We start from the raw sequence: 8,317 nt of genomic DNA, 5'->3' as shown, positions 1-8,317 counted from the left end.
TTCAAGGGGCTATCCAGTATTAGAAAAACATGACTGCTCTCTTCCCAAACAGCGCCATTCTTGTTTTTATGTGTCCTATTGCAGCTTAGTTCCACTGAAGTGAATGGAGCTGAATTGTAATACCACATACAAACGTAAGACAGGGGTGACACGGTTTTTGAAAGAAAGCAGATTTTTTTCTAATCCAGGGGGGGGGGGGGGTGTCTTTAATACAACATAAATTAATTACAGAAATAAAAGTTATGCCTATTATATGATATATATATTATAATTTACATAGGGGCCCTAACAGCTGATAGAATACATTAAAGGAGGAGTCCCAAAAAATTGAAAAAGGACAGACAGGTGGGAGGCTGAGGTGAAATAATAAACACAGTAAACTCACCTATCCTCTGGCCCAGTAGCGCCACTCCCAGGTCACACTGACAGCCGCCGCTGTCCTGCAGCTCTTTTAGCTGCAACCTCACGTACCCGGCTAAATGACTTGCCCGCTCAACCAACCAGTGACTGGGGTGGGACACCGCCTTAGTCACTGACTGGCTGAGCAGGCAATCAGACCGTGATATTGCAGCTGGAAAAGCCAGATATGTGGGATTCCAGTCGAAGATGAAATCCAACGTTATCCGGCGCAACGGAGGCAAGAGGACAGGTGAGTTTACTTGTTTATTATTTTCTTGCACCCAACCACCTGCCTACTTTTTTCCAGTTTCATCTGACTTCCTCTTTAACCAAGTTGGAGCCTGTTCTCTATATGTTTCCACCATAGCACAAGTCACTGTCACCCAAGGAAACAATGTATCATTGGGAGAGAACAGAGGTTCATAGATCCAAGTAACTTTGGCAAGCGAGGCAAGAACTTTGTGTGACCTCTATGGTAAGCAGGAGCATATAAGGGCACAGCATAGCACAGTACACAGGGTTTCCCCAACCTGCAAAACTACAACTGCCATCATGCCTTGGCATGATGGGAGTAGTAGTTCTGCAACTGCTGTGGAGTCACAGGCTGGGGGATACATCTTTTACATCATAAGTGTCAAACCTGCGGCTGTTACAAAACTACAACTCCCATCATGCCTGGGCAGCCAAAGCTAAAGCTTGGCTGTTCAGGCATGATGGGAATTGTAGTTTTGCAACAGCTGGAGGGCCGAAGTTTTGACACCTTTGTCGTACATTATTACTTAATAGTAAAACTTACCTCCGTTTCCTCCAAAACTCTCACTGCCAGAAAACACCTTTCTAGTTCTACCAGCCGCACACCATTGTTCCCAAACTGCTCCCAGTTACTCATCCAAACCAGACGTCACAACTATCACATTCATCTCACCTCTCCCAGGTATAGTCATCCTCTCGTACATGAGACTACCCCATCTGTCATGCGGCTGTCACTCAAGTATCCAAAAGAAGGAGCCGCCGCCTCCGGAGGAATGCCTTAGGTTACTTGGTGCAGTGTTTTAGCCGGGTCATGGAGGTTGTGTATCACTTATACTAGTATACAGATCCTTATTTCTTCTGTGACGCCACTGGATACATTGGCACTATAAGCAATATATTATTTATGTTGTAAATAAGGACTACAAAGCCCAGCCTGTACTGTCTCTGGAAGAAAGCAGCCACATTTTACATTTAAGTCTGGAGTGGACAATCCCTTTAAAGTCAATAGGCACATAGGGTTCCAAGTCAGTACTGTACAAGGTGCCTTTATAAAGCTGATAAGAAACCAGGCAAAAGCCCCCCAAAAAAATGTTGCTGGGCACTGTGGCGGACACCATGACTGTGCCAGAGGCTCGGCTACATCAACATGCAGTCAAAATGGCATGCAAAAAGTATCCATAAGTGGACTGGAATAATTCCCATTGACATTGATAGTCGGTGACTTTGTTCAGGTCATTTTCTGAGCGTAAGTTTTTACATGGAGCGCAAAGTGCGACAAACTACACTTTAGGGCAGGGGTCCTCAACTGTCGGACCGCGGAGGCCAGCAGTCCGGACCCCTGCTGGAGCTCAGTATACCTGGATACTGAGCTGCGCTCTGCACAGTAGCTATGAGCACTCGTAATTGGCCACAGCGGTCACAAGAGGCTGCACTCTGCCTCTGGTGCCAGCGCTCAAGTGACGTAACTGCACCGGCGCCAGGACAAGTGGAGAGCAGCCTCTTGTGACCGCTGTAGTGCAGCCACAAGAGCGAAGAGGAGAGGAGACGCCCAGACCCAGGTGAGTATAAGTGTTGTTTTTTTTTATGTGACATGCTAGATAGGAGGGAAAGCACAGGGAATCTATATAATTAAGGGAGCACGAAGCGGGGGTCTACATACTACTGGGGAAGCGCACGGGGGGGGGCTATATACCACTGGGGAAGCGCACAGGGGGGCTATATACTACTAGGAGCAGTCACCCCCCTTTGTATCCAATTTCAAAGAGCCAGTGAAAGAGAAAAAATGCCAGTTTTCCCACTAATAAGCATCAATTCTGTATGTAAACAGTTCAACGTTTGTGAAAAGTAAAAAAAAACACGTTTACTACTGATGTTCAGCTCGGACCTTCACTAAAAGTTGTTGAGTACCCCTGCTTTAAGGTTTGAGTGAAATGTTTTATATGGTTGGAAAATGACTCATTTAAATGTAGATCCCCAGCTAACTACAACCAGGCTGATAAAAAAAAATGGGGCTTGTGCAGGATACGTCAACATCCCATACAACATCCGGAAGGTCCAATCATCATGTGAACGCCCCCAAAGTACTCTGGCAGAACATTTTGGACTCAATCTATAAGAGAAGTCACAGCACAAACCTTTAGCGAGATAAAGGAGATTTTCCAGTGAGCGCCTCCATAGGCCGAGACAATGCACCACAACAAGGGGGTATTGTATGTTGTAGTATTCTCTGAATACCAGTAGAACATGTTGTTATCCCCAGTAAGACACCAGTGTTGTGTAAACATCGTGCACATTGATACCACAGCACAGGATCCAGGCAGATCAGTCCGGCACAAGGTGAACACTATAAGTCAACATCCTGCCAGCGACCGGGAACACTTTCTATACTGGAGATTTCCCCTCCAAGCCATCCGCACATAATGTATTGGCTGAGGATTTAATGTTGTGCAAATCAATGTAACAGGATGACTCAACGCAGCAGCAAACGCTGTACGTGTGAAAGGTGTTTTTCTCTCCTGACACAGTACATGTGAGAAGTGTTCTCCTCTCCTGCTGCTTCTCACCGCCGTTCCTCTAATGGACGTTCACTGCTACATATCCTAAGGGAAGGAAGATTTACCCAGGACATACGGCAAGGAGCAGGAACCTTCGGCCCAAAACTACAATTCCCATCATTAGCTTTGGCTGTCCGGGCACGATGGGAATAGTAGTTTTGCAACAGCTAGAGGGCCGAAGGTTCTCCATCCCTGACAGTAATACAACAAAAAAACTACAGGGAAACCGCAAAACTGGAAGCAGTAATGGTGAAGAACCCTTTAAGGATCCAGCATCCAGGATGAGGCATTTAATACATCAATTACGTTTTCCGTCCTCTATAGAGGGCAATGGAAAAAAAAAAAACACGAAAACATTAGTCGACATAGAGGCACCCGCATTGCTGCACTGGGTCCTGCACATCCGCAGCATGTCTGTATGGAGCTGGCACAGAGTCACATGCATGTGGCAGAATCCACCCCATTCACATTAATGGAAGTGATATTCAGACTCAGGAATTAATACAACTTCTCACATGCGAATCCACCCTCAGAGTCACAATGCACTATGGTCAACTGGTAATGCACTGTATTGTATTTAAAGGGATACTCCAGCAACAAAAAAAAAATCTTTCAAATAACCTGAAAGTGCCAGAGATTTTAAATTACTTCTATTAGAAAATCTCCAGTCTCTGAGTACTTATCAGCTGCTGTATGTCCTTCAGGAAGTGGTGTATTCTTTCCACGATGAGAGCAGGAGAGTTTTTCTATGGGAATTTGCTACTGCTCCGGAAGGAACTGTCCAGAGTAGCAGCGAATTCCAATAGGAAACCTCACGGACAGAGGAGGCAGCAGAGAGCACTGTGTCAGACTGGAGAGAATACACCACTTCCTGCACAACATACAGCAGCTAATAAGTACCGGAAAGGCTTGAGATCTTTAAAGGGAACCTGTCCCCCCTGGCTGCCCCCCTGAACTCACCACCCCACCCATGAAAGGGCCCCACATACATACCGGCTCCCGGCTCCTGCATGTCCCGGTGCCTGTCCCACCGCAGAGATCTGGTCGTCAACTCATCTGCGTGCTCAATATGCAAATGAGCGGAGATGAGTCCGATGGCCATAGGAAATCACTGGGGCAGATAGTCAGATGGGCCAACAGCCAGATGTCCGCCACGGGACCGGGAGTGGGACACGCAGGAGCCAGTATGTATATGGGGCCCTGTGCAGGGGTGGGTTCGGGGAGGCTGCCCGGGGTGACAGGTTCCCTTTAAGTAGAAGTAAACTACAAATCCTTGGCAATATCTGACACCAGTTAATTTGAAAGAAAAATATTTTTTCACTGGAGTACCCCTTTAATTTTAGTGTGAACAGGCTCACAGACACTACTTTATGGCACAGAGTTCTCCCCCTCAATAATGACTTCACCAACAACCGCTATGGCATAAAGCGTTGTTAATGCCGGCCAAATAATATTAGATGGAAGATGCTGATGGCCATTACTAGTGTGAACAAAGGTTTGATTACAGATACATTATAGGATCATTGACACCAGGGAGAAGGATGAGCAATCTTTCTTTCCCAAAAAGATGGTGTATGAAGGTTTCATCATGAACAACTACTTAGGTATCAAACCTGCCGCCCTGCAGTTATTGCAAAACTACAACTCCCATCATGCCTGGACAGCCAAAGCTTTAGCTACCTAGGCATGATGGGAGCTATAGTTTTGCAACAGCTGGTGCGCTGTAACATTGACACCTGGGCTCTAGATGCCATTTGTATAGGCCTTAATATTATATGTATGGGCACCTTAAGAGATGAAAGGGCAAAAAAAATTGGTTTTCCAACAACTTGTAATAGAACAGATGTAGCTGAGGAGCGGAGGACTCGGCAGAAGAGGATGACTCATGTACACAGCTAATATTCTGATTTCAGATGGATAATGCTCTGTCACTATCTAGTAGTGTGAGATAATGGAGCCCAGCAGGTTGTACCAGGCATCAGCGCCCATCATCCTCATACATACAATGTGACCCCCCCCCCAACATGTCTAGTACAGCTCTAACACAGGAGATCGTTCACACCTACACAGACATATACAACTCAAACTCAAACCTCAAAACCTCAAACTAAAACCAATGTCAGACATTGAGGCCCGGCTTCCAAGGGTTAATGATGTCATAAAGTGATGATGTATTGCAAGATCAGTGGTCCCACTGATCCTAAAAATAAAGCTATTGCAGTAACTTCCCTGCAGGGTGGCGCCCCCAACCAACTATTGAATGCAAGTGAATGTAAAAGGAGAGGCTGCAGTTCAAATCACAGCCAGGTGGCAGGAAGGGGCACTGTATGAGTAGGATAGATAGATAGATAGATAGATAGATAGATAGATAGATAGATAGATAGATAGATAGATAGATAGGAGATAGATAGATAGATAGATAGATAGATAGATAGATAGATAGATAGATAGATAAGAGTATCTCATGGTCACACAGTCACCATTAGTTCTACTCACTTATAGATGCACAAAGAATTAGCCCCAAATGACCTGAATTGTTGCGACCACTGAATCTACAAGCTGACACATCTAGCTACAACCTCATCCCATATAAAATCCCTCTAACACTGCAGAGCTGACACAATCATATCTCAATCCGTATCCTTACAGCTGTCGTAAAACTACAACTACCAGCATGCCTGATGCTTGGAATTGTAGTTCTGGAAATCCCCCAGGAATGAACAGTCCATCGATGACAATGAAACCATTGTCTATTCCACAGGTGTCGCACTCACAAACCTCCACAACTCCCATCATGCCCGGAGAGCTAAAGCTTTGGCTGTCCAGGCATGATGGGAATTGTAGTTTTGCAACAGCTGGAGGTTTGCAAGTTTGACACCCCTGGTCTATTTATTCAAAAGCTGTCAGGGCATGCTGGGATTTGTAGTTTGGCAACCGCTGGAGAGCCAATACTATAGATATACTGATCACTGGGACTAGAATGAAGCTGTCAGTTACCGATGCAATAATTATCTGTACAGGATGCTAAACACTAACGAGCTGTCCATCACTGCAAGGCATGCTGGGAAATGTAGTTTCTGCAACAGCTGGAGGGCCACCTCCATAGATACAACGATTCTCAGGACTACAATAATGAAGTCAATCAATGATTTCAAGCCACATACAACTGAATAACCAACTGTTCATCACCACAGCTGTCAGGGCATGCTGGGAGTTGTAGTTTTGCTAAAGATCAAAAGCCACTGCTACCATAGATCTATTGCTTATAGGGTGTCAATCCACAAGGCAATGATTTCTGTACAACATACAACCTACTAACCCACTGCTCAAAGCTACAGCTGTCAGAGCATGATGGGAGTTGTAGTTCTGCAATTACCATACATATATAGAGGTCTATGACTGATGCAATGACTCTGTAAGATGCCAAGGCATGCTAGTTCTGCAAGCATACCAGAAATATACAAGTCTTTGACAGACCCAATTATTTTCATATCGGATACAGTGACTCGGTAAGATGTCAGGGCATGCTGGGAGTTGTAGTTCTGCAGTCACCAGAAAGCCATTACCATAGATATAAAGAGGTCTACGACTGATACAATTATTTTCGCATAAGATACAACAACTCTTCCTTACAGTAAGATGTCAGGGCATGCTGGGAGTTGTAGTTTTGCTAAAGATCAAAAGCCACTACCCAAGATATATTGGTTATAAGGACTAGACTAAAAGCGTCAATCCATAGGGCAATGATTTCTGTCCACCATCCAACCACTCATCGCTACCGCTGTCAGGGCATGATGGGAGTTGTAGTTCTGCATTACCATAGATATATAGAAGTCTATGACTGATGCAATTATTTTTATATTGGATACAACTCTTCGGCACGGTAAGATTTCAGGGCATGCTGGGAGTTGTAGTTTTGCAAGCACCAGAAATATATGTCTACGACTAAACCGATTATTTTCGGATCGGATACAATGACTTTGTAAGCTGTCAGGGCATGCTGGGATTTGTAGTTCTGCAACCACCGGAAACCCATTACCACAGATATATAGAAGTCTATGACGGAAGCGATTATTTTTGTATCGGACACAACAACCCTTCATCACGGTAAGAGGTCAGGGCATGCTGGGAGTTGTAGTTCTCAAAGCACCAGAAAGCCATTACCTCAGATATATAGAGGTCTACGACTGACGGGACTATTTTCGTATAGGATACAATGACTCGGTAAAAGGTCAGGGCATGCTGGGAGTTGTAGTTTTCCATCACCCTGTAGACCGTCCCCATAGACACATCAATTACTAGGACAACAATAAAGCGGCCGATCACGGACGTAATAAAGATTCCCACCTGACAGAAGCCACTATTGTCCTACGTCACCGCAGTAACCTGTACGATTTCCATCGTCCGATACAAATACACATCTGTCACACTACAATGGCTGCCTCTGTATGACACCTACAGCCTGGGCTGCCCAGGAGAGCTGGGGCTGCCATGCCAGGTGATGGGCAGCCATGCCAGGTGATGGGCAGCCATGCCAGGTGATGGGCAGCCATGCCAGGTGATGGGCAGCCATGCCAGGTGATGGGCAGCCATGCCAGATGATGGGCAGCCATGCCCGCTGCTCTTATTGTCACTGTCTGGTCCTCACTGTTTATCATTCTCCTCCCGTCCAGCCGCTCTCCCCATCATCCCCTCCCGTTAGCAGGGTGCACCCCCGCCCCAGCCCGCAGCCCCCCGTTACCTTCACCGCAGACCGTATGACAGCGCCGGGCTCCCACCTCCTCCTCCTCCTCACTACCCCGCACACGCACAGCCAGCTCCGGACATTTGCCTTGACAACGGAAGTCCCGCCCCCTTCCTGGCCTGTCACACAGCAGCCACTGAAAACCTTCGCCCATTGGACGAAAGCTCTCTTCAGTCATTGGTCAAGGAGAAGGTCAGTCATGCGCTCCAGGTGGCACGGCCACGCCCAGCGCCTGCTGTCAGACTGGCAGCTCGGTTATTTTTAGTGCCATTGTCAGGATGTTTTCTTCAGCAGCCTGGTGGTGGCCCGGGGAGATGTGTGTGTGAGGATGCCAGCCTCATGGGTGACTGAGGGCTCATCTAATGGA

The 8,317-nt window shown here is 46.4% G+C and overlaps 1 protein-coding gene across 1 annotated transcript in view; it reads right to left on the bottom strand.

Annotated features, from left to right (window-relative positions):
* WDR37 (WD repeat domain 37) overlaps positions 1-8,033 on the bottom strand; it is a 110,028-nt gene extending 101,995 nt beyond the window's left edge. The window contains exon 1 of the mRNA XM_069958925.1: positions 7,948-8,033. The gene's annotated coding sequence lies outside the window, so the exon portion shown is untranslated. The remainder of the gene's footprint in view (positions 1-7,947) is intronic.
* Positions 8,034-8,317: the final 284 nt, after the last annotated feature.

This window comes from Dendropsophus ebraccatus, chromosome 2, assembly GCF_027789765.1.
Source record: "Dendropsophus ebraccatus isolate aDenEbr1 chromosome 2, aDenEbr1.pat, whole genome shotgun sequence".
Taxonomy (NCBI): Eukaryota; Metazoa; Chordata; class Amphibia; order Anura; family Hylidae; genus Dendropsophus; species Dendropsophus ebraccatus.
Note: the sequence above shows the minus strand (reverse complement) of the source record. Positions and strands in the feature narration are given on the sequence as shown.